Source organism: Panthera uncia, chromosome D4 (assembly GCF_023721935.1).
Source record: "Panthera uncia isolate 11264 chromosome D4, Puncia_PCG_1.0, whole genome shotgun sequence".
NCBI classification, from domain to species: domain Eukaryota; kingdom Metazoa; phylum Chordata; class Mammalia; order Carnivora; family Felidae; genus Panthera; species Panthera uncia.
Window position 1 is genome coordinate 42,876,495 of NC_064807.1, and position 26,164 is coordinate 42,902,658.

A 26,164-nucleotide genomic window follows, 5' to 3' on the forward strand; every position below is an offset into this window, starting at 1 on the left:
GAACAGACTGATCCACCCAGGTGCCCCTGAATAGTGAAACATCTTTAAGTGGGCAAATTTCAAAGGAAAGAGTCCCTACCCTATATTACCTGAATCATGGAGGAATCTGGGTAGCAACATTCTAGTTTACCAATCAGAGGTGTAATGCAAACTCAAACCCTCCAGGGAGGAGTTGTATACATCCATGAAGAGTGGAAAGGGGTAAGAGAGTATGCAATATTAATACTTTGCAGCTTTTTTGTCATTAAAAAAAAAAAAAAAAAACAACCCTTGGGCCCCTGGGTGGATCAGTCAGTTAAGCATCAGACTTTGGCGTGTGTCATGATCTCATGGTTTGTGAGTTCAAGCCCCTACTCGGGTTCTGTGCTGAGTCTGCTTTGGCTACTTTCTCTTCCACTTTCTGCCCCTCCCCCACTTACATGCACGTTCTCTTTCTCTCTCAAAAAAACCCCTCAAATATTTAATAATATAATATAATATAATATAATATAATATAATATATATATATTATTTTAGAGGGAGAGAGAGAGAGAGAGCACGGTGGGGGGTGGGTAGGGGCAGAGGGAGAGAATCTTAAGCAGGCTTCATGCTCAGTGCAGAGCCTGGCCTGGGGCTTGATCCCACGACTATGGGATCATGACCTGGGAGGAAATCAAGAGTCCGACGCTCAACTGACTGAGCCACCCAGGTGCCCCATAATAAAGTAAAATATTAATTAAAATAATTTCTAGTGATGAGAATGGCCTTGTGCTTATGTTTTTTAAAAAGTCCTTATCTTTTTTTCTTATTTTTTTTTTTTAGAGAGAGAGTCTGTGTGCATGCAAATAGGGCAGGGGTAGAGGAAGAGGGGAGAGAGAATCTCAAGTAGGCCCCACGCCCAGCACAGAACCTGATAAAGGGCTCAATCCCACAACTGTGAGATCATGACCTAAGCAGAAATCAAGAGTCGGCCACTTAACTGATGGAGCCACCCTGACACCCCAAAAAAGTCCTTATTTTTTAGAGCTACCTGCTGAAGTATTTACAGATGAAATGAAATGTCAAGTATTTGCTTCAAAATACTTGGTGAGGAGAGGGATGTGAGGAAGGGGATACATGAAACCAAGACTAACTATGAGTTGAAGCTGGGTGACAAACACAGAAGAGTTCATCATACTATTAGTTTTGTTTATGTTTGTATTTATTGTTTTTTTTAATTTTCTTTTGTTTTAAAGTTTATTTTGAGACAGAGAGACAGAGAGAGCGAATAGGTGGGGGAGGGGCAGACAGAGAGGGAGAGACAGAATCCCAGGCAGGCTTCACATTGTCAGTGCAGAGCCCAATGTGGGGCTCGAACCCATGAGATCATGACCTGAACCGAAGTCAGATGCTTAACTCACTGAGCCACGCAGGCACCCCTGTTTTTCTTCTTAATAAAAGTTTTTTTTTTAATTAATCTTTGAAATACAGAATACATATATTTCTTGACCTATGGTCAGGATGATTTGCTATGATGTGAGGAATAAAAGAATTAAGGCTCAGAAAAAGGTAAGCAGGTTAGAGTTGCACTCTAGTCAGGATAGGCAACAGTAAAAGTGGGAAACTAGGAATATACCTGGATGGATGAATGTAGACATATGTTAGTTAGGGAGACTAACCATATTTGGAGGTGTTGGGTGCTAGAGTGGTGTTCAAGTGAGCCCAGACACTGTTCCCCAGGAGTGGGGAAAGCCTGAGGGTAGAGGACTATGCCCTCGACTTAAAATCCTGTAGGGAGCCCATGAAATCCAGCCATGGACAGCTGGTCTTGTGTCTCAGATATTCATATAAGGTGTCTTCCTGTCAACCTCTCTACCCATTTTTTCTTTCTCTGTTTTTCTCCCTTTGTTAATCCCTACTCTTCTTTATGATGTTAGGACATTGTTCTCAGGATCGTTTACTCCTCTTTGACTCAAGACCAAGAGCCTTGTGCCCGTCCTTCACACTGCTAGTCCAGCTATGTTTGGCCCGTAGGCCTAGCAAAGAGAATTGGATGAAGAATATGCTGAGTAACTCCAAAAGACTCTCGATGAGGCCATTCTGTGAATGATGATACAGAGTCCACAGCCAGATAAAGATACTGGAGGGGTGCACAAAGAGAGTGTGCTAATGCTCCCTGTGGAGAGTAGGACACACTGGGTCATTTAGATATCATATGAATAATGCAGATCTTGTGTTTGTTGATATCATTCTTACTTAAAACCCTTTCCAGAAGTATATCAGAGTGCCTGTGGGCATGAATCAACAGGCCTTCAAATCCTATGTTTTCAAAAATGAAATGAAGAGTAAGGGGCTGGACCCAAATAACTCGCCAGTGTAGAACATGTGGATTATACATCAGAAAGTAGAGATCAGGATCAGATTTGCATGCTGTGGAGGCTATCCTAGAGAATCGAGAGTTAATTTATTTTGACTGGGAAAATAAAGGGCTAAGAATTTATGAGTTTCTCCTCCATACTCAATTATGAAATCACCAAAGCTGATCTTGCCAGTGCAGAGTCTGATGCTAGGCTTGAACTCACAAACCGAACTGTGAGATCATGACCTGAGCCGAAATCAAGAGTCGGATACTCAACCGACTGAGCCACCCAGGCACCCCGCAAGAAATATTTATCTCACGGTTTCCGTGAGTAAAGAAAGCAGAAGCAGCTTAGTTGGGTAATTCTGGCTCGGGGTCTGTCAGGAGGCTAAAATAGAGGTGTTGGCTGTGGCCACAGTCCTCTCAAGGCTCAACTTGGCAAGGATACACTTCTGAACTCCTTCACAGAGCTGCCTGATGACATGGTAGCTGGCTTCCCCTAGAGTAAGCAATCCAGGAGGATAAGAGAGAAAGAATCCAAGAGTGAAGCCACAGGTTTTTTTAATAGCCTCATCTTGTTAGAGACATCTCATCACTCCTGATGTATTCTGTGTGTTAGAAGCTAGTCAATAAGCCCACCCCACACCCAATGTAAGGAGATTACACAAGGGCATAACGCAGGAGGCAGAGATCATTGTAAGGTACAATGAAAGGCTGTCTATCACATGCGCTAAGTATTGATTACTAGACTGGTCTGTTTGACATTATAGCTTATTGTAAATTAATAAATGATCTTCTTGTGAATATTATTTTACCCACTTTACACATAAGGAAAATTAAGTAACTTGCCAGAGAAGTGGAAGAAAGTGAGGGAACCATGATTTATGTCAGTCATTCATCAAATACTTTTTGAAAGTCTATCATATAATGGAGCACCTGGGTGGCTCAGTTGGTTAAGCCTCTGACTTTGGCTCAGGTCAGGATCTCACGGCTTGTGAGTTCGAACCCCACATCTGGGTCTGTGCTGACAGCTCAGAGCCTGGAGCCTGCTTCTGATTCTGTACCTCTCTCTCTGCTCCTTCCACACTCATGCTTTGTCTCTCAAAAATCAATAGGCATTAATAATTTTTTTAAAAAAGTCGATCATATGTTGGCTATTCTGAATTTGAAAGAGAATATGATATGTGAATACACATGTGACATGTGAACCTTGCTCTCACAGGCCTTACAATCTAGTATGGAATCCAGACATTAAGAAATTGCAAAAATAATTAATTACAATAATCAGAGTAAACTGCTAGATTCATAATGCTTCTGTTAAATATGGAGTTGAATAAAACAGATAAAAAGGAGTACAGACATGTAAAGGTCTTTGAATAGTCTTGTGAAAACCAGTGTTTAGAAGTTTTTCAGGAAGAGGACAATCACTTGGTAAGCTGTAGCACTGAAAAAATTTTGCTTATTTTAAGAAAATTTTCAGCATTTCCATGAAACTCTTTTGCGTTGCTCATCCCCAGAAATCTGCAGTGACCATGCCCAATCAGATGTCTGTATTCCCCTTTTCAATGGGCTGAGCGATTCTCCTATGCATTCCTGCATCTATAAAGGCTCAGCTGAAACCATGATACTATAAGGATTATAACAATTATGTTGTTATTGGGCTCTCCAGTTCCCCTCCCATGTTTTAGACTCAAGTATTTACATGTTAAAAATTAAAGTGAACTTATTTCAATTCTGGATACAAAAGATTGCAGTTGAGAAGGTCCTTGAATTAAGGACTTTAAGATCCAAGAAAAGCTACTGAAACAAAAATATTGGGCCCAAAATATACAAGTTCATTCATGAAATTAAAAAAAAAAATTATGTTTATTTATTTCCTGAGAGAGGGAGAGACAGAGTATGATCAGGGGAGGGGCAGAGAGGGAAGGAGACATAGAATCTGAAACAGGCTCCAGGCTCTGAGCTGTCAGCACAGGGCTCGAGCTCACAAACTGCTAGATCATGACCTGAGCCGAAGTTGGATGCTTAACCCACTGAGCCACCCAGGTGCCCCCATTCATGAAATTTTAGGTAGACAATGACAATGAAAATCTATACATCTATAGGGCAGTTAAAATAATGAAAAAAGTTAAAACCCACATTGCAAATTGAGAAAAATCTGTCAAATAAATGGAAGAGATACACTGGCTTCTTCCATTTTTTATTTCTGTGGTTGCAAAGAACCAAGAAGAAAAAGACTGTGTTAATGAAATCTACCCATTAAGACATCTTGTCTATATTAAATGCTTTTAAACAATTAATTAATATGACTTGAGAAAGTAAGGACAAGAAGTCCATAAGCTAACTGTTCAAGTCCTAGTTGTCCAGATTGTCAAAGATGGGTCCACTGGGCTCAAACTGACTCCAGACTATTACTAAATTAGCATTATTTCCACTGCTATGCATTTCTACAGAATCAATTCGGACTGCTAATGTAGTTAAGAAAACAGTTTCGGGGTGCCTAGGTGGCTCAGTTAGTTAAGCCTCTGACTTCAACTCAGGTCATGATCTCAGGGATGCTGAGTTCCAGCCCGGCGTGGGGCTCCGTGCTGACAGCTCAGAGCCTGGAGCCTGCTTCGGGTTCTGTCTGTCTCTCTCTCTCTGCCCCTCCCCCACTCACAGTCTCTTTCTCCCTCAAGAATAAACATTAAAAAAAAAACAAAACAGTTTCTGCTATTGGCTGCAAAACTCAAACCATTCGTATATACAATAAACTTCAGAAGTAAACGGACAACAAGGCGCTCATGACCGAGGTCTAATCTTACACTTTTTGGCAAAAGGGCAGATTGAATCAAGAAAGTAATTCGCAGGAAAATGATCATTATATATGTAAATACTCATCAGATATACACAAATATTACCAGTTCTAAATTTGACCTGTCATGAAATCTGTGAAATCATTCGCCATTTACTTTTATTTTTTTGCCAGGAGGTAAAAAGCGTTTCAAACCACTTGCTTCTTCCTGAATAACTGATTGTTATTCTTTCTCACTGTAATAACTTCCAAATGTTGTCAAAAATATTTTGCAAAATTTGCATGGAGGCGAAAGGAATTTGCGTGCATCCATGTAGACACGGAGCCTAAACTTAGGAGGCAGGAGAGAACTGGTTAAACAACCCATTTCCACATTCGGAGTCCCCATCCCGAAATCTCGGCCCAGGTAGCGACACGGAGCGCGGCCAAGGACTCTCTTGGGGCGCTGCAGCCGGAAAAGGACTTCGGGAAGCCCCAGTCGGCGGGTCTCTATCCGGCCTCAGAGGCGCCCCCCGTCATGCGTGGAAATTTCAGTTCTCACCCCGGAAAGGAAAACTTCTCGTCCAGGGACGTGAATCCCGCTCAGCATTCTTCTCCCAGGACTGAGGGACTCGGCGTCCCTTTCCCCGTTTTTGATAAACCCTAGAGGAGCAGCCGCCACCTGCCTGAGGCCGGGGCGATAAACCCACACCACACAGAGTCGGAGCCCCGCAAGAAGGGCAGCAGAGTAGCGCCCTGGGCCCTTCCTTCACTCCCAGCTCCTTTTCCGCGAGGGACCCGCGGAGCGAATGCGGAGGAGGGGCTCCAAGGGGGCCGGGCTGGGACCTCGCGCCCCGCGGGGGTCGCGGCGGGAGGCGGGGGGAGGGGAGCAGTGACCGCGCGGCCTCGGCCCTCCCCGGGGGCGGGACTCTAGCACTGCCCCGCCCCCGCGGCCTCCCTTTTCCACCCCTCCCCCCACGCCCTTTTCCACCCACCCCCGCAGTAGGAAAGGGAGAGGGAGGGGGAAAAGGAAAGTGCTGTTCTGTGGAAAAGGGCGGAAGGAGGGGGAGGAAAAAAAGAAAAGGGAACAGGAATATGGCCGTCAGCTGTCGGGGCGGCACTGCAGCCGGCTGCTACTAGGCGACCCGCCGCCCGCACCGCCGGACCCGGGAGAGCCGAGGCGCCCGCGCGGGCTCGCGCTCCCGGCCGTTATCGCTGCATGCGGCGCCCCTCGAGACCGAGCCCGTCAGGCGGCGCAGGCGCAGATCGGGCCGTGGCGGCGGCGGCCGCGGGAGCAAGTCCCCCCGCCCGGCTGTGGCGAGGGCGCGCAGGCCGCGTAGCCGGCGCTTTCATGCCCCAGCAAGGGGCTGTGTCTGGGTGGCACTGAAGGTGGAGCAGGCGGCAGGTGAGTCTGCGGTGGAGGGCCTTTCAAAGCGGACGAACCCTGCGGCGCGCCTCCACTCGGCCCGCGCTCCCGGGCTGAGAGGGCGCGGGACAGGTAGCAACTCGGAGGGTTGAGTTCCGATGGCCCGCCTGCGGGGGGTAGCCAAGGAGGCGGATAGTGGCCAGGGCTGGCGTTCCCGGCCTAGTTTCTCCGCTGTTTCCGGGGGCGGGGAGTCCCTGGAGCCTGAGGGGTGTGATGATGGGGGAGAGGCCGCGCCAGGATGGGCCTCCCCGCGCCGCCCGTCCAGGCTCCAGAGAGCCACTCGCAGGACGCGCGAGGGGTCTGGGCCCTGGGGACCTCCGGGGCGACGGCCGTCTGGGAGGGGGCAGGGCGGGGAGAGGGCGGGGATTGGGGCACAGGGGGCGGGGAGCCAGGGCAGGGGTCTGGGCGCGAGGAGAGACCTGGGGGCCCGGGCAGGTGTCGCAGGTGAATTGAGGGCATTTCCTCCTCTGCATTACCGTGGCTGAACCTCAGGGCTTCCTTGTGGGGAATGACTTTTCGGAAGACTGGTTCCATTCAACTCCGAGTGACTAAACACAAATAAAACCAACTAATGAGCCCCTAGAGCTGACTTGTGTAAAGAGCTGTAACTTTTCTACACCGAGGATGCTGTACTTTCTTTTTTCTTTGGATGCTTCATGAACCTTTTTCCCTCCCGAGGACCGTCTCATCAGAACAAATAAGGAATGACCCAGTTTTTAAATAGTACCCCCGCCCGGTCCCATTATGTGTTTTTTTTTTTTTCACACGGGAAAATTTAGGGCAGTTACCGAAGTCACTTGTGCAAATGTGAGGGTTAAGTGTCATCTCCAGTAATGAACTGTGTGTGTTTTTGCCGAAGAGAGATTGTCAAGCACTGTAATCTGGGAATTTGATTTACTGAGACTTTAATTGTGTGCAAACTCGTGTTAAGTCGCTAGACTCCAGTTTACGTGGGGATAGATCTTCCTTTCCGGTTTAGAAGGTGAAGGATATAGTAGAATATAGGAAAGAATTTTAGTGCTAAGACGCCAAGTTTTCTATAAGTACTTGATCTGAGGCTATCGTGTGAAATGAAGCGCATTGTTTATGATGATCTGTGTGCACATGAGAGCAAAATCACTATCAAAAGGAAAACTATCTTTGAGCGTTAGTCAGTTCTTGATCAATATAATCATGAAAAAAAAGCCCTTATATTTTATTTTCTGCCCTGTTATTTGTATTACTGTTAAAAAGTTGGTTAACTGTCTTGGTGTGAGACTGGGGACTCAGAAATGAATTTCGATTTGTATCCATGAGGATGATCTGCCTCATACAGGCTTGCTTTGACTCCTTTTTCTAGCAATGGCAAACTCAGTCCACACTTTCCCCTACATCGATATCTCCTGTGGCCATTTTGCAAAAGAGTTGATTTTTTTTTTTGTATTACAGATTTTAGTGAACTGATAATAGGCCAGTTGACTTTGGCCATGGTACCTCACTTAGTGTACTACTGTTTAGACTTGTTAATTTGGATAATAGAAAAGCGATGATGTTAGAAATGTTGAAGTTGTATCTTGGAGTAATTTACTCTTGTATAATTTGTAAATGAGAGCATTCTGTTGTTGAGAGTAAACATAGTATTTTGTAGTATAAACTTGAGTTTCCAAGCTGAAGAAATTGGCAGTAGAGATGGTGTGTGGAGAGTGTTCTTAAAACGCAAATGTTTTAAATTACAAGGAACTGCAGTGATGTGTAGGCTGTAAAAATTCACAGTGCCAGACTTAGAAGGTTATTTGGTTGAGGTGCTCTCTATAAAGAAACATGTTAAGTGTCTTCAATAAAAGCTAATTTGTAGCTATACACAAGGGATTTTTGCATGATAAAGATACATAAAGGCACCTTTGCTCTTTATGTCTCTTTCAGTTATGACCAGAACATGTCATATTTTCTTTGGAGTTTCCTGCCTGGATAGTTACTGATTTTGCATTGGCTCTTCTTGCTGCTCAGTTTGAAAGTTAGGTTTCAGTCTTAGCCTTGCAGCCTATGTACAGGTTGAAAAGAAAAAGAAAGCTGCTGAGTCAGAGGCAGGTTGTCTTATTTGGTCTTTCTGATTTGCAGCAGGGAATTTCTGTTATAATTTCAATTTCCAATATAATATACTTGCTGAAATTTGGTTAGTGAGGGCAAATAAGCTTTCCTAATACACAAATTAAAATTTTATCTTCTCTCAGCTGGTGCCAGGAGTTTTCTCTCCTCTTGCAGATTGTCGGTTTGACAGACTCATAGTAAATGGGATGCCTTGTTGGGATGGAAGATTCCTTTGTAAGGGTTAAAAATTGGGGAAAATTTTACACAGTACAGCTAGCGTAAAAGTGTATGTTTAGCATCAGATTGTAGGAAATTCCAAAATCAGATAATTTTATTATTTGAAAATTCAAACAGTATTTTTTGGGATGAAATTAGGTAGTTTATAAACTTAAAATTTTTTTCTACTTATGGCAGTACGTAATACATATAAATAAGTGTAATAGAGCTTAATGTGCTGCTTGAAAACTTTTTTTTTTTTTTTTCAACGTTTTTAATTTATTTTTGGGACAGAGAGAGACAGAGCATGAACGGGGGAGGGGCAGAGAGAGAGGGAGACACAGAATCGGAAGCAGGCTCCAGGCTCCGAGCTGTCAGCCCAGAGCCTGACGCGGGGCTCGAACTCACGGACCGCGAGATCGTGACCTGGCTGAAGTCGGACGCTTAACCGACTGCGCCACCCAGGCGCCCCTTGAAAACTTTTTATTGGAAAGAAATATAACATGATTAAAGGAAATTCCAAAGGGAAAAAAATTGATTCTCACATATCTTACATTTTTCTGTATTCTTATTCTATTTGTATAATATATTAATCAGTAAAGTATACTAATCCTATCTATACTTGTGTATGATTCTGTGGGTAATATTCATATAATTGTCTTTTTAAGCATCACATTTTCCCCTGGTGCTGCATATTAATATTATTTTATGGTTTTGTAATAGTCCAAAGTTTTACTGTTTCACAGTGGATTTAACTTTTTCTCTGTGTTTTAGCATTTTACTAATTCCACTTTATTACTCTTAAATGATGTGATAATGAAATCATTTTGCTAATATGATGGTCCAAACCAAATTACTTTTTAAACTTTTGAGGGAGTAAGCATTCTTTGAACTGTTTCATTTGCAGTGGATTATTAGGGCTCCTATAATATAGTTTTCAGTTGAAAACAGAATTAAAGATGAAAAGCTATAGATGTGTATGACTTGAATTTATTGAGTACATATCAAAATATAAATTCACAGTTCTCCCTATTACTGACTTACAAGTTTCTATGTCAACTAATTTTACTTTAAAAATATAATAAGTAATATTCTTATAGGAATTCTTTTTTTTTTTAAGTTTATTTATTTTGAGTGTACAAGCATGCAAGTGAGGGAGGGGCAGAGAGAGAGGGAGAGAGAGAGAATTCGAAGCAGCTCCACGCTATCAGCATAGAGCCCTGACCAGAGGCTCGAATCTGCAAACCACAAGATCATCACCTGAGCCGAAATGAAGAGTTGGAGGCTTTAGTTACTGAGCCACCTGGGCGCCTGCCCCTCTTATAGGAATTCTTTTTTTTTTTTTTCTTTTTGCAGGAATGAATTTTATTTTATTTTATTTTTTAAATATGAAATTTATTGTCAAATTGGTTTCCATACAACACCCAGTGCTCATCCCAACAGGTGCCCTCCTCAATGCCATCACCCACTTTCCCTTCCCTCCCACCCCCCATCAACCCTCAGTTTATTCTCAGTTTTTAAGAGTCTCTTATGGTTTGGCTGTCTCCCTCTCTTTTTTTTTTCCTTCCCCTCCCCCATGGTCTTCTGTTAAGTTTCTCAGGATCCACATAAGAGTGAAAACATATGGTATCTGTCTTTCTCTGCCTGACTTATTTCACTTAACACTCTCCAGTTCCATCCACGTTGCTACAAATGGCCAGATTTCATTCTTTCTCATTGCCAAGTAGTATTCCATTGTGTATATAAATCAATTTCTTTATCCATTCATCAGTTGATGGACATTTAGGCTCTTTCCATAATTTGGCTATTGTTGAAAAGGAATTCTTAATAATTAAAGTAATATTGTGAAAAATAAATAAAAGTAGTATTGTGGGACATAAATGTTTTTCAGTGTATCTTATTTCAACCAAATCTACTATTTACAAATCTAGATTTAAAATCTTTTGACTTATACAAGAGTAATTTTATAGGATTTTAAAAGTCTTTGTAATATTTTATATGATTCCTTGAATCTGGTTTTTTATTGTGTATATGCAGTTCATATATATCTTAATTTAGGGATGCTTAGATCCTAAAAGCATAGATGTTATGAGTCTCTTTTTAATTACGGAAAAAAGAATCTGTTAAATAGGTACTGTGCTATCTGCTAGGGATAAAAGATGAATAACATACAGTCTAAATATTAATGGCTAAGGAGCACTTGGGTGGCTTAGTCGGTTAAGCATCCGACTTTGGCTCAGGTCATGATCTCTTCGCCTTTGTGAGTACTAGCCCCTCGTTGGGCTCTGTGCTGACAGCTCAGCCTGGAGCCTGCTTTGGTTTCTGTGTCTCCCTCTCTCTCTGCCCCTCCCCTGCTCACACACTCTCTCTCCCTCTCTCTCTCTCTAAAAAATAAATAAACATTAAAAAAGTTTTTTTTAAATATTAAAAGCTAGTAAGGTAAACAGTCTTATAAATAAATATCATAGCTACAACATGACATATCCAGAATAGAGCAAACTTCTCTATAGGAGCAGGGGGAAGTCCCTAAACTGTGTCTGGTGTGGATTAGAGAGGGTAATTTACATAGAAGGAGGCATTTGATTTAAAACTCAAAGAATGATATGAAAGGTACAAAGTAATGAAAACATGGTGGATTTTATCAAAATACAAGTAATGTAGTGTGGGGGCACAGGTAGTTTGGAGGGAAGTGGAGAGTAAGCTGGAGGGGAAAGCAGAGGCTATGTCATGAAGGGTCGTAAAAGTCAAATAAGAAATTGAGACTGTACATTGTAGGGAACATAAAACCATGTAATGATTTTAGGCTGTTAAATATCTTTGGCTCAATTGTATGAAGGATGGATTTGGGAAAGCAGCTTGAGTGAGGCTGCAAGTTCATCAGTCAGAAGATCTTGAGGGCATCCAGGTGAGAATTGAGAACAGCAGTGGTAGGGATGGAAAAAAATGAATAAATTGAGAACTATCATGTAATACTACATACATTTACTCTGGCTCAGAAGCCTTGTCTCTAGCCATATCTTCTCCTTGTCTTCTTGTCCAGTGTGTACCTGTCACACCAGCTAACTTAGATTCTTTCTCTTAGAGCCCTTGTTTATGCTATTCCATTTACATGTTAGTTTTTCTGAGCTGTTTTTCCTGATCACACTATTTAGGGGGAAAAGTTATTATCATTCCACTTAGTTACTTTATTCTGTAGAGTTTCTTTTCTTACCTTCCTTCATATTTGTTTCCCTTACTAGTTTTGGAGGTTGTATATGATCTGACTCCTTTTTATTTTTTGTAAGTGTGGGTCTATTTCTAGTTTCTTTTTCTGTTCCGTTGGTCTATGTGTTTTTTAAATATTTGTTTATTTTGAGAGAGCGACAGAGAGCGAGAGCACACGAGCGAGCTCATGCGCATGCACGTGCAAACAGGGGAGGGGCAGAGAGAGAGAGAGAGAGGGAGAGAATCCTAAGGAGGCTCCACACTGGCAGCACAGAGCCCAGTTCAAGGCTTGATTGCAGAAACCTGGAGATCATGACCTGAGCTGAAATCAAGAGTCGGTTGCTCAACTGACTGAATTTATGCAGGCGCCTGTCTTGGCCTAGATTCTTATACTAATACTATATCGTCTTTATTTCTTTATAGCAAGCCTTACAGTCAGGTAGCATATGTCCTTCAACATTGTCTTTTTTCAACATTGCTTTGGTTATTTTGGATCTTTTGCATTTTCATATAAACTATAGACTAAGCTTGTCAGTGTTTACAAAAAGCCTGATGAGGAGAATTGACATCTTAATAATATTGAGACTTCTGATATTTTAACATGGTATATCTCTCTATGTATTTAGGTTTCTTTAGTTTATTTTCTCTGCAATGTTTTTGTGATTTTCCTTTTATAGGCTTTGTATATATTTTGTTCAGTTTATCCTGAAGTATTTAATGTTTTTTGATACTTTCCATTGTTAATGAAACTGTATTTAAAATTTTTTTCTTCAACTTTTGTTGATATTGTAAAAGATACAATTGATTTAGTTGTCTTACTAAATTCACTTTTTTTTAATTCACTTTTTAATTCTAGTAGCTTTCAAGTAGATTCCTTACGATTTTCTTCATACACAGTCATGTCTGCAGAGAAAGCCATTTTTGCTTCTTATTTCCAGCGTATGCCTTTTGTTTCTTCTTGCCTTATTGCCACTGCTAGATCAGTGGTATTCACTAGAAATATAATGTAATTTAGAATTTCTAGTAGCCCCACAATAAGAGGCAACAATAAGTCAGTCATTAAATGTAATATATTTTTTATTTCATTACCTCTAGCATATTATTCACATGTGTAGTAGTTTCCTCAGCACTGTCATAACAAATTACCACAAACCATGTGGTTTAACAGAACAGAAATTTATTCTATCTCAGTTCTGGAAACTAGAGGTCTGAAATCAAGGTGTTGGCAGGTACATGCTCCCTCTGAAGGCTCTAAGAAGAATTCTTTCCTTGCCTCCTCGTATTTCTGATGGTTGCAGGCAATCCTTAGATATAGGGCTATTGAGAGTTGCTCTTTCTTCTTATGTCAGTTTTGGTAATTTGTGTGTTAAACATTTTGACCATTTCAACGTTTTTTTTTTTTTTTTTTTTTTTTTTGGGACAGAGAGAGACAGAGCATGAACGGGGGAGGGGCAGAGAGAGAGGGAGACACAGAATCGGAAACAGGCTCCAGGCTCCGAGCCATCAGCCCAGAGCCTGACGCGGGGCTCAAACTCACAGACCGCGAGATCGTGACCTGGCTGAAGTCGGACGCTTAACCGACTGCGCCACCCAGGCGCCCCCATTTTGACCATTTCAAATAAGTTGTTGAATATATTGGTGTGAAAGAAAATATTTATAATATTTCCTTGTGATCTTTTTAACATCTAACAATATACCTTTCATTCCTCATATTAGTAATTTCACCTTTCACTTTTTTCTTGATTTAGAGTTACTGATTTTTTTTTATTGCTATTGCTTGTCCATTTTCAATTTTATTGATTTCTGCTCTTTTTATTTTTTTCCTCTACCTTTGGTTAATTTGTTTTTCTTTTTTTAGCATCTTAAGGTGGACACTTATATCACTGATTTAAAAACTTTCCTGTTTCCTGGAACACCTGGGTGTTTGTGAGTTTGAGCCCTGCATCCAGCTCTGTGCTGACAGCGAGGAACCAGCTTGGGGTTCTCTCTTTCCTTCTCTCTCTGCCCCTCCCTTGCTTGCATGCATGTGCACACTCTTTCTGTCTCTCAAAATCAATAAACTTTAAATAAATTAAATAAATAAGTAAATAAATAAAAATTTCTTTTCTAATATAAGTGCTTAAAGCTATAAACTTCCTTCTAAACATTACTTTAACTGCATTTTACACGTTAATTTCTGTTATTTTTTTAACTTAAAAAAATTTTAAATATTTATTTTTGAGAGAGAGTCAGAAAGTGAGCAGGGAGGGGTAGAGAGAGAGGAGATACAGAATCTGAAGCAGGGTCCAGACTCTGAGCTGTCAGCACAGAGCCTGATGGGGGCTTGAATCCACAAACCGTGAGATCATGACCTGAGCTGAAGTCGGATGCCTAACTGACTGAACCACCTAGGTGCCCCTAAATTTTTTTTTTTTTTTTTAATAATTTTAGAGAGCATGAGTGGGGGAGAGGGGCAGAGAGGGAGGGAGGAAGGGAGGGAGGGAGGGAGGGAGGGAGGGAGGGAGGGAGAGAGAGAGAGAGAGAGAGAGAGAGAGAATGAATCCCAAGCAGGCTCCATGCTCAGCACAGAGCCTAACATGGGGCTCCATCCCATGACCCTGGCATCATGACCTGAGCTGAGACCAGGAGTTGGATGCTCAACTGACTGAGCTACCCAGGTACCCTAATTTCTGTTATTTTCATTCAGCTCAGAATATTTTCTAACTTCTCTTGTGATTTTTTTTTCTTTGACTGATGGATTATTTGGAAGAGTGTCTTTTAATTTCTGAATACTTATGGAATTTTATAAGATGTCTTCCTATTACTGATTCCAAATTTAATTCCACTGTGGTCAGAGAACATGTTGTGTATGATTTATATTTTTTAAAATTTATCCAGACTTGTTTTATGGGCCAGCATCTTGTTTCTCTGAGTGAATGTTCTATGTGCACTTGAAAAGAACTTGTATTTTGCTGTTGTTGGGTGGACTTTTCTATAAATATCATTTATGTCGAGATGATAGTGTTCTTCAAATATTATGTATTCTTGCTGATTTTCTGTATGCTTGTTCTAATTACTAAGTGAGGAGTGTTGGACTCTCTTTAATTGCGGATCTGTTTATTTCTCCTTTCAATTCTGTCAATTTGCACATGAAAAGATGCTCAACATCACTCATCATCAGGGAAATAAAAATCAGAACTACGTTGAGATACCACTTCACACCTGTCAGAATGGCTAAAATTAACAACACAGGAAAGATGTTGGTGAGGATGTGGAGAAAGTGAACCCCCTTAAACTGTTGGTGGGAATGCAAACTGGTGTAGCCACTCTGGACAATAGTATGAACACCCAAAAAGTTAAAAATAGAACTATCTTATGACCCAGCAATTGCACTAGTAGGTATCTGTCCAAAGGCTACAAAATTACTGATTTGAAGGGGCACATGCACCCTGATGTTTATAGCAGTATTATAAAAAGTAGCCAAATTATGGAAAGAACCCAATGTCCATAGACTGATGAATGGATAAAGAATGTGTGGTATGTGTATACATACATATATACATAGATACGTGCGATGGATACATCAAAAAGAATGAAGTCTTGCCATTTGCAATGACGTTGATGAAGCTAGAGTGTATTATGCTAAGCGAAAGAAGTTAGAGAAAGACAAATACCATATGATTTCACTCATATGTGGAAAAAAATGTTTGTAATGTTTATTTTTGAGAGAGAGAGAGTGCAAGTGGGATAGGGGCAGAGGGAGAAGGAGATGTAGAATCTGAAGCAGGCTCCAGGCTCTGAGCTGTCAGCACAGAGCCCGACCTGGAGCTTGAACTCATGAACTTCGAGATCATGACCTGAGTCAAAGTCAGTCACTTAACCGACTGAGCCACCTAGGCGCCCCTCATGTGTGGAATTTAAGAAACAAAATAGATAAACATAGGGGAAAGGAAAAACAAAAGGGAGGCAAACCATACGTGACTCTTAACTATAGAGCTTAAAGCTTTGGAAACCTCTGATCTCTTTTTACCGCTTCTGTAGTTTTGCCTTTTCTAGGATGTTATGTAAATGGAATCATATAGTAGTTAGTCTTTTTATTTTTATTTTTTTTATGTTTGTTTATTTTTGGGGGGGGGGCAGGGGGAGAGGGAGAGAGAGAGAGAGAGAGAATCTGAAACAGGCTCCATGATGATGTGGGGCTTGATCTCAGGGACTGTGAGATGACTGCCTAAGCCGAAATCCAGTCGGAGGCTTAACCAACTGAACCACCCAGGGGCTCCCCCACAGTTCTTTTCAGATTAGCTTCTTTCACTTTGCAGTATGCACTTAAGGTTCCTCCATGTTTTTTTTTCATGGCTTGAGAACTAATTGCTTTTTTTCACTGAATCATCCGTTGTATGAATGTGTCACAGTTTGTTTATCCATTTATCTATTGAATGACATCTTCTCTGCTTCCAGTTTTTGGTGATCATGAATAAAGCTGCTATAAACATTGTATGTAGGTTTTGCATAGACAAAAGTTTTCAAACACATTTGGTAGATACCTAGGAGGCTGGCTGCTGGATCATATGGTAAGCTTACCTGTAACTTTGTAAGAAACCATTAAACTATCTTCCAAAGTGGCTGTTCCATTTTGCATATCCATGAGCAGTGAATTTCCTGTTCTTTCTATATTCTTATCAGCATCTGGTGTTAGGTCTTCTTGTTTTTTAATTTTAGCTACTCTAATGGAGGTGTATTGGTATCTCTTTTAAGTTTGCATTTCTCCAGTGACACTGAGCATTTTTCATATACATATTTGTCATGTGTATATCATCTTTGGTGAAGTATATGTTCAAATCTTTTCCGTATTTCTTTTTTACTTGTTGGGTTGTTTGTTTTCTTACTGTTGAGTTTTTTTGCATATTTTGTGTACCTGTTCTTTATCAGATATCTGTTTTGCAAATATTTTCTCACTCTGCAGCTTGTCTTTTTATTCTCTTCACAGTGTCTTTTACAGAGCAGAAGTTTTTAATAGATTCTACCTTAATCTTTATTTCATGGATTGTGGTTTTGCTATCTAAAAACTCATTGCCAGGGACGCCTGGGTGTCTCAGTCGGTTAAGGGTCTGACTTTAGCTCAGGTCATGATCTCATGGTTCGTGGGTTTGAGCCCCATGTCAGGCTCTGTGCTGACAGCTCAGAGCCTGGAGCCTGCTTTGTATTCTGTGTGTGTCTCTCTCTGTCCCTCCCCTGCTCATGCTCTGTCTCTCTCTTAAAAATAAATAAACATTTAAAAAAATAGTAAAAACTCATCGCCAAACCCAAGATCCTACATTTTCTTCTGGAAGAAAGGTCTATGATCTATTTTATTTTACTTACCTATTAATTTTTATTTACTTATTTTTAGAATATTTATTTATTTTGAGAGAGAGAGAGAGAGAAAGAGCATGACCAAGGGAGGGACAGAGAGGGAGAGAGAGAATCCCAAGCAGGTTACGTGCTGTCAGTTCAGAGTTGGTCGTGATGCTTGATCCCACAAACCAGGTAGGTGATCACGACCCGAGCCAAAATCAAGAGTCAGATGCTCAGCCTACTGAACCACCCAGACCCCCCTAGGATCCATTTTAAATGATTTTTTGTAGAAGGTATAAGATCTCAATCTAAATTTGTTTGTTTTGCATATGGAGGTTCAGTTTTCCACCACTATTTGTTGAAAGACTATCCTTTCTCCATTGAATTGCCTTTGCTGTTTTGTCAAAGGTCAGTTGTGTCTTTGTTTAAAACGTTTCCTAGAGGTAGCTTAGAGTTGAGTCTTATTTTTGTTAACCCAATCTAATAATTTCTATCTTTTATTATTTATTTATTTTAAGTGTTTATTTTGAGAGAGAGAGAGGGAACGTGCAAGTGCAGGAGGGGCAGAGAGAGAGGAGAGAGAAACTCAAGTAGACTCTGCTCAGCCCAGAGCTGAAGAGGGGCTCGATCTCATGACTGTGAGATCCTGACCTGAGTCAAAATCAAGAGTCTGTCGCTCAACCCACTAAGCCACTCAGGCACTACTCTGTTTTTTAATAGGCGTTGTTAGACCACTTAAAATTAAAAAAAAAAAAAAAAAAAAAAAAAAAAAAAATCAATTTTATTGAGAGATCTAATTTATACAAATTCACCCATTTAAAGGAAACATTTCAGTGTTTCTTAGTATACTTACAGAGTTTTGCAATCATCAGTGTAATCTATTTTAGAGCAATTTCATCACTCCAGAAAGAAATCTTGTGTTCATTAGCAGTCACTGTCTAATCCCTCACTCCCCAGCCCTAGCCCTTGGCAAGTACTAATCTGTTTTCTGTCTCAGTAAAATTTGCCTATTCTAGACATTTCATATCAATGAAATCATACAATATGTGATCTTTTGCAACTAGCTTCTCTCATTTAGGATAAGGTTTTTGAGGTTCATTCATGTTGTATAAGTTTCTAATTGTGGCAAAATTGGGGCATCTGGGTGGTGCAGTCAGTTGAATGTGACTTTTGCTGAGGTCATGATATCACAGTTCGTGATTTCAAGCCCCCATATCAGGCTCGCTGCTGTCAGCACAGAGCCTGCTTTGGATCCTCTGTCCCCCTCTCTCTGCCCCTACTTCACCGTGCTCTCTAAAAAAATCAATAAACACTTAAAAGAAAAAGACTTAATTGTGGCAAAATTCACATAACATAAAATTCACCATTTAACTGGGTGGGGGATGGGCGAAATCAAGTGGGTGAAATGGGCCCAACCCCATTTAGGTCACCCTAAAATGGGTGAAACCCCAATTTCATGGGGGTGAAAAGTACACAGCATAGGGAATATAGTCAGGGGTATTGTAATAGCATTGCATGGTGACAGATAGTAGGTATACTTGAGGTGAGCAAAGCAGAATGCAGACTTGTGGAATCATTATGTCTGGTACCTAAAACTAATGTAACATTGTTACATGGTATCAACTATAATTTTAAAAAATAGTAAAAAAAGTCCCATTTTAACTATTTAAGAATGTACAATGCAGTGGCATGTAGTACATTCACAATGCTATACAACTGTTACCACTATCTAGTTCCAGAATGTTTTCATCACCCCCAAAGGAAACTCCTTTCCTTGTAAGCCATCATTCCCCATGCTCCTCTATCCCCAACCCCTGGCAACCAGTAGTCAACTTGCTTTTTCAGTTGGATTTGCCTATTCTGGATATTTCCTATAAATGGAATTATACAGTGGGCGCCCGGGTGGCTCAGCTGGTTGAGTGTCTGACTTCGGCTCAGGTCATGATCTTGTGGTCTGATCTGTGAGTTTGAGCCCCACGTCGGGCTCTGTGCTGACAGCTCAGAGCCTGGAGCCTGTTTCAGATTCTGTGTCTCCCTCTCTCTCTGCCCCACCCTTGCTTGTGCTCTGTCTCTCTCTGTCTTTCAAAAATGAATAAACATAAAAAAATTAAAAAAAAGGAATTATACAGTATGTGACTTTTTAAAATTGAGGCAAAACTGGCATACAACATTAGTAGTTTTAGGTGTACAGCATAATAATTCAATTTTTGTGTACATTACCAAGTGATCACCATAATAAGTCTAGTTACCATCTGTTACACCGTGCAACTGCTCCTCTTCACCCATGTCCCTATCTCCAACCTCCTTCCCTCTGATAACTACTGATCTCTGCTCTGTATCGATGAGTTTTGTTTGCTGGTTTGTTTTGTTTATTAGATTCCACATATAAGTGAAATCATATAGTAATTGTCCTTCTCAGTCTGACTTATTTCACTTAGCATAATACCCTCAAGGTCTGTCCATGCTGTCACAAATGCAAGATTTCCTTCTTTTTATGGCTGAGTAGTATTCCAGTGCATGTGTGGGTGTATACACACACACAGCTTTATCCATTCATCCATCAGTGGACACTTATGTTGTTTACCATGTCTTGAGTATTGTAAATAATGCTGCAGTGAACATAGGGGTGAATATTTTTTTTGAACTAATGTTTTTGTTTTCCCAGAAGTGGAATAACTGGGTCATATGGTATTTCTATTTTTATTTTAAGGAACCTCCATATTGTTTTCCATAATGGCTACACCAATTTATATTCCCACGGACAGTGGATGATAGTTCTCTTTTTTCCACAGCCTCTCCAACACTTCTTTCTTTTTGATAATAACCATTCTAACAGGTGTAAGGTAATATATCATTGTGGTTTTGATTTACATTTCCCTGCTAATTACTAATGTTGAACATCTTTTCGTGTGCTGGTTGGCCACTGACCTTTCTGTCTGGCTTCTTTCACTTAGCTTAATACTTTCTAGGTTCATCCATGTTAGACCATGTATCAGTAGTACTTCTTTTTATGCCTGAGTAATGTTCTGTTGCATTGAAATAACACATTTTGTTTACTGATTCTGACTTGATAGGTATTTGGGTTTTTTCTGTTTTGGCTATTTTAAGTAGTGCTGCTATGAATATTTGTGTATGTGTTTATAGGGACATATGTTTTTGTTTGTCATGGTAGACAAATTTAGTGAAATTATTGATAAGGTTGGGTTTGAATCTATTATCTTGCTATTTATTTTTAATTTGTCCTGTCTGTTTGATGTTCCTTTTTGGACTGAATATATTTTAGTATTCTTTTCATCTCCACATTGGCTTGTTAGTGATAGATAGGTTTTTTTTTTTTTTTTTTAAGTAATTACCTTAGGGCTTATAAATGCATCTTTAAGTTAACCACAGTCTTCCTTCAAATAGTATTATACTATGTTGTATATTACCCAAGACTCCTCCCTTCTTCCTCATCATTAAAAACAGTAATACTAGTTCTACATTATTGGGTTATGAATGTCAAATGAGCTAATGGATGTAAAATACTTTGAACATAGCTCATGCTTTTATTTATATTGCGAATAATAGAAAAAAACTTCATTAGAATTTCTGGAATTTGTAGATTGTTTCTTTTCCAGCCTGCTTTAGCTGCCTACTTCCATGATCACAACCAGGACTGTTGGTTCTCAATTTGACTGTACATTACAGTTAACTGAGCAGCTTAAAAAATATTTATGGTAACATGTCACCCTTAAATTCTTATTTTATTGGTTTGGTATGTATTTTTTAAAGTGTTCCAGCTGGTTCCAATGTGTAGTTAGTGTAGAGAACCATTACCCTGGACTTTATGACCATAATCTTTAACTTAAAGTATTTTAAGCATCTAACTGACTTCCATTTCCTTTTTTGCCAGCTTATCTATTCTGGTACCCTAATTTGACATTTTTTACATTCCATTGAGATCCAGGGCATTAGCCACACCATTTTTTCACTGTCTATTAACCCCCTCATAGAGTAATTTCTTTCCTTACCCAATTACATTGATTCAGTGAAAAAAAAAAAATTAATGCCTATAGGTGTTTTGTACTATTTTGTGAGGTCAAGTTGTCAACTCCCTTGTTCCTCTCTTCCTTACTGTAATCGAGGTACAACTTCAGCCCTGATTAAATTCATTGCTTTGCCAACTCTACTTCCTTCAACCTGAGCAGCTGAGTGTCACTAGAGAAAACAAAGAACAGTGCTGATTGGTCTCACTTTAATTTACGGCCACAAGTTATCACTTGTGCCCCCACCATTATGTAGTCATTTTCCTGTTCCACTTTCATTACTAAGAAGACCATTTAATCTCTCTTCTTTCTATATTCTTGGCCATATGTGTGTGTGTGTGTGTGTGTGTGTGTGTGTGTGTGTGTATTATGTGTGTATCTATCTATATGTATATACTTCAAAGAGGTCTTCCTTGATTGCACTATAAGATGAGCCCTTGCATTACCACTTTCTTTCCCTCTGTCTTGCTTTATTTTTCTTCATAGTACTTATGTTTTCTGAAATTATTTATAAAATTATACTTGTTTATTGATTGTTTCCCAACTATGATATAAGATCCGTACAGACAGGCATTTGGTGTTTTCACTGCTTTAATTCCCAGCATTTAGAACAATGTCTGAGGCTCAGTCATAGGTTATTAATAAACTAGCAGTGATTGATTAGTAAACATAAGAGCTCTTGCCCATTGGCCACAAAACTATAAAATACTTAGGAATAATCCACTCAAGACCTGGATGAAACAAACTATGATACTTTGCTTAAAGGCTTAAAAAAAAAAAAAGACTTGAATAAAATTGAGAGCCCTACCATGCTCCTGAGTAGAGAACTTTATATTGTAAAGATGTCCATTCTCCTTAAATACACTGTTTTAGAGCAGTTCTAAAAAAGATCTCAACCCCCCTCCCCCCTGAAACTTGATAAGCTTGGATGAATAAGTCTGAAAAATCTTAAACTTCCTCTTTACCCTTTTTTTTTTTTTTATCTGCCAGATCAGAAAATATTTAGAGCTACTATAATTAACTATGGGTGGTATTAGCTTGGAAATTGGCTAATGAAACAAAACAGAGGTTAGATTTTATAGGATTCTATAGGATATTAGTATATGAGAAAGATGAGAAGAGAATTATTCAGTAAGTTAACCTTTCCATAATAAGTAGATGACATGGTTATAAATTTTATTCTGTACAGCATTTTTAAAGCAGTGATACCCATTTGGTATACTTGAGGCATGTGGACCTCTTTACTCTTACAGTTAGGAATCTAGTTAACTAGGCTTTAATCCTTAGGTCACCTTGTGTTTTATAAAACATTCCCCTCATTCCTTGACAGCTTAATTTTTTGAGCATGTTTACCTCTCTTCCTTTTTTTAAAAATATTTTTATTTCATTTTTTTAAGTTTATTACTTAAGCAATTTCTACACCCAATATGGGACTCGAACTTATGACCCTGAGGCCAAGAGTCACATGCTCTTTGGCTGAGCCCCCACCTCTCTCCCTTCTAATTTGTTACAATTTCCACTATGTATTTAGTAGTCAAATAAACTTAATAGAATTTCTTATAAACTAACACTAAATAGACTGAATGAGAGACTGAAAGGCATCAAGTACGTATGTTTTACTGGTTTGTGATATCTGTCGTAGATCTTCATGGCTGATACCGGGCTATATATGAATTGGTGAGGTTGCCAGATAGTAGAGTTTTTGAAACTTGTGAGGTGTTAATTTATCCCACATTCACTTTATGTTCAGTGAATAAAGTTTAGGAATGATAATCAGCTTTTAAGGAAAACAAAGGGACAAAGTCCATGGGGGAAAACTTTCAATTTATCGGGTGTTTGTTTTGCATGTCTCTTTCTGTGTATGTATATGTATGTATAGACGTATGAGATATTTTAGCAGATTTTATGTTCTACTTTTCCAGCTTTATAGAGCGTTGAGTTAAATTGGGAATATTCAGACTGGCAGTTAATGCTTTCCTCCCTACTTCTTGAGTTTAAACCAGTTATTCTACCTTTCCCACTTTCTTCCATATCCCTCTATGCTTTTGTTGAAATCTTGAAGGACATGAACTGCTTTTTGAAAAAAAAAAATTTTTTTTTTTTTAATATTTATTTATTTTTGAGAGAAAGAGAGAGACAGAGCGTGAGTGGGTGAGGGGCAGAGAAAGAGTGAGACACAGAATCCGAAGCAGGTTCCGGGCTCTGAGCTGTCAGCCCAGAGCCGGATGCGGGGCTCAAACTCATGAGCCGTGAGATCATGACCTGAACCGAAGTTGGACACTTAACCAACTGAGTCACCCAGGTGTTCTGACATGAACTGCTTTTTAAAAAAACCTTTTCATTTTGAAACAAAACTCAGAAAAGTTGAATCCAACTTTCAGAAAAGTTGGAAGAATATTATAATGAGCTCCCATTATATCCTTCACTTAGATTTGCCAGTTGTTAACATTTTATCACATTAACACTCTGCATAGTGTTATTTTTCTTTTTCTTTTTTTAAGCAAGCTTTATTCCCAGTGTGGGACTTGAACTTACAGCCTCAAGCTCAAGAGTCGTGTGCTGTTTTGACTAAGCCAGCCAGGGGTCCCAGTACATAGATGATAATGGTTATTACTATTATTACTGTTTTAATTTTAAAGAGAGAGAGAGAGATCACGATTGGGGGAGAGGAAGGGGGGGGGAAAGAGAGAGAATCTTAAGCAGGTTCTACTTTCAGCAAGGAGCCTGACACGGGGCTCGATCCCACAGCCCTGGGATCATGACCTGAGCTGAAAAACTAAGAGTTGTATGCTCAACTGTCTGAGCCACCCAGGCACCCTGCATAGTATTATTTTTTGATTAAACCATTAAAGCATGTATTTCCTAAGAACAAGGTCATTGTGTTATTCAATACAATGCTCACATTAGGAAACTCAGCTTTGTTATAAAGTTAATATATACTCTACCTTGAAATTTCTTGAATACTATTCTTTATTTAAAAATTTTAAACATTTATTTATTTTTGAGAGACAGGGGAGCAGGGGAAGGGCAGAGAGAGGGAGACACAGAATCTGAAATAGGCTCCAGGCTCTGAGCTCTCAGCACAGAGCCCCATGTGGGGCTCGAACCCATGAACCACGAGGTCTTTACTTGAGCTGAAGTTGGATGCTTAACCAACTGAGCCACCCAGGCTCCCCTCCAATGCTATTCTTTATAACAATTTTTTGTTTTTCTTTTCCCATATTCATTCTAGGGTCACACGTTGTATTTAGTTGTCATTTATTTGGTAATTAGTTGGACAGTCATGTCTGTAATAAGGACATTTTAATTTCTTCCTCTTTCATTTCTATCTTATTTTCTTCCTTCTCTCTTTGGGTTTATTTTGCTATTACTTTTTTAGGTTCTTAAAATTGAAGTTTGGATTATCAATTTGCTTTTTTTCTGATAAGTACCTAATGATATTTTTCTGTAAGCGCTGCTTTAATTGCATCCCACAAATTTTGGTATGTTTTCTTTTTGTTCAGTTCAAAATATTTTGTAATTTCCTTAAACTTCCTCTTCAACCACAAATTATTTAGTAGTGTGTTTAATTTCTAAGTATCTGGAGATTTTCCTGTTATCATTCTGTTGTCACTTGTTTCGATGCTCAGATTTTAATCTATTTTAATCTGGAACAGTATTTGAACCTTTCTCCCTTTCATTACACTGACTTCTTTTTAGAATTTTGCCCTTTAGTTATATTTATGTATTTGTTTATTTGATTCAGTTATAGCTGACATACAATGCTACATTAGTTTCAAGAGTACACAATAGTGATTCCACAGCTCTTTATATTATGCTGTGCTCACCACAAAGTGTAGCTACTGTCTGTCACTATACAACACTATTACAGTGCTATCGACTATATTATCTATGCTGTGCCTGCATCTCTGTGACGTATTCATTCCATAACTGGAAGCTGTACCTCCCACTCCCCTTCACACATTTTACCCATCCTATCCTCCTCTGTGGTAACCATCAGTTCTCTGTACTTGTGGGTCTGTTTCTGCTTTTGTTTATTTTGATTCACGTTTTTAGATTCTACATATAAGTGAAATCATATATGTATCTTTCTCTGTCTGACTTATTTCACTTAGCATAATACCTTCCAGGGCAATCCATGTTTTTGTGAATGGCAAGATCTCATTCTTTTTTTATGGCTGAGTAATAATCCATTGTGTATATATACTGCATCTTTATCGATTCATCTATCAATGGACACTTGGGTTAATATCTTGGCCATTGTAAATAATGCTGCAGTAAACATAGGGGTGCATATATCTTCTTGAATTAGTGTTTTTCTTTGCTTTGGGTAAATACCCAGTAGTGGAATGATTACATCATGTGGTGTTTCCATTTTGAATTTTTTGAGGAACCTCCATACTGTTTTCCATAGTAGCTGCACTAATTTACATTCCTACCAACAGTGTACAAGAGTTCCTTTTTCTCTACATCCTTGCCAGTGCTTGTTATTTCTTGTCTTTTTGATACTCCCCATTCTGACTGGTGTGAGGTGATATTTCTTCGTGGCTTTGATATGAATTTCCCTGATAATTAGTGATGTTTTCATGTCCCTATTGGCCATCTGTATGTCTTCTTTGGGAAACTGTGTATTCACATCCTCTGCCCTTTTTTAATTGTAGTGTTTGGGTTTTTTTTTTTTTTTTTTTTTGGTGTTGTATAAGTTTATATATTGGATATTAGTCTGTTATTGCTATATCATTTGCAAATATCTTCTCCTATTCATTAGGTTGCTTTGTCATTTTGCTGGTGGTTGCCTTTGCTGTGAAAAAGCTTTTTATTTT

At 39.5% G+C, this 26,164-nt stretch overlaps 1 protein-coding gene across 1 annotated transcript in view; it reads left to right on the forward strand.

Moving 5' to 3' along the window:
* Positions 1-6,183: 6,183 nt before the first annotated feature.
* DENND4C (DENN domain containing 4C) overlaps positions 6,184-26,164 on the forward strand; it is a 127,561-nt gene continuing 107,580 nt past the window's right edge. The window contains exon 1 of the mRNA XM_049620074.1: positions 6,184-6,495. The gene's annotated coding sequence lies outside the window, so the exon portion shown is untranslated. The remainder of the gene's footprint in view (positions 6,496-26,164) is intronic.